General features: G+C 38.9%; 1 protein-coding gene across 1 annotated transcript in view; it reads right to left on the bottom strand.

Annotated features, from left to right (window-relative positions):
* The window catches only part of CDK14 (cyclin dependent kinase 14), a 504,392-nt gene that overhangs the window by 408,607 nt on the left and 94,599 nt on the right, over nucleotides 1-1,186 (bottom strand). The window lies entirely within an intron of this gene.

The raw sequence follows: 1,186 nt of genomic DNA, 5'->3' as shown, positions 1-1,186 counted from the left end.
CCTTTTGTTCTTCAGTCTAGTTGTGGAGGACGTCGCTTCACTGGCCCATGTTGGTATTGTGATCATTGCGCTCTTCCCAGGTGAGGCAGTCAATCGCCGGCCATGGGACAGCCACTCACGGCAGCTCACAAAAGCTCACGCCTGCTGCCAGCCAGCCCTACTGCAGCCTACGCTGTCGCCAGTGACTCACAGCAGCCCAGCTCCAGGTTGAGCTGTTGTTCACCATCTTAGCTGTAGAGGGCACAGCATCACTGGCCCTCATGTGGATCTGAACCAGGGCCCTGCTGCTCAGAACTGGCATCGCAAGCCAACTCCTAACCAACATGCCACTCAGCCGGCCCAAATACGAAAATTTTTAATGGCTCAATTAAAATCAGCCTTATTTTCTATTTCATAACTTAACCAAATTCGTAAAACATAATATCAACAGATAATTTATATACCAAACTTACTGCACTATTAAAATATTTAATTATAGAATTAACTTAAAATTACATAATTAATTAAAAATTGAAGAATCAATTATTCATTTTACCAGCAGTTTAACTGTTTCCAAATAAAAGAGGTTGTATTTCTCTTTTAATCTCCTCTTTAATTTCTATCTACTTCTGTCTCCCTGGGTACCTCAATTTTTATTTGAAATCTAAAATGCTTTTTCCAGAATTATCACAGAATAAACAGTGGGGAGGTGGGAGGGAGGGAGAAATCAACTGAGGAATAAACCAAATAAAAGATTCAGTTTCTGAAAAAGGGTCGAGAAAGGAAGAGAGAGAAAAGCTGGGTAAAACTATTCAGACGTGTATTAAAAAGAATATATTCAAGTGATGAGTTCCATACTACGCAGTTTACCATTACAGGGTTCTTTTTCTTCTACGCACTTAGTACTGCTGCTTAGCTACAATGCTGAGTCTATTTTTCCTTTCCTGTTTCGTACATTCCCTTGTCCTATATGGATGCTGCCCTACTATCTTCATTGAATAATGGGCCTTCATTTTTATAAATAAGCTTTTTCCTAGTTTTCCCCCCAAAATTCTTGCTTACCTTAATGGCAATAATATAAACCTCTGCATGAAACAAAAATGCAGTGTAAGTTCAAATTTTCTACTTAAACTCTCTACCATATAATGTAATGTTTAAGTGCGGTCTCTGGAGTATATCTGTCCAGGTTCAACTTTTTTTTTTTTTT

Source organism: Hipposideros armiger, unplaced genomic scaffold (assembly GCF_001890085.2).
Source record: "Hipposideros armiger isolate ML-2016 unplaced genomic scaffold, ASM189008v1 scaffold_465, whole genome shotgun sequence".
NCBI lineage: Eukaryota > Metazoa > Chordata > Mammalia > Chiroptera > Hipposideridae > Hipposideros > Hipposideros armiger.
The sequence above is the reverse complement of the archived record's forward strand: the minus strand, read 5'-3'. Positions and strand labels throughout refer to the sequence as shown.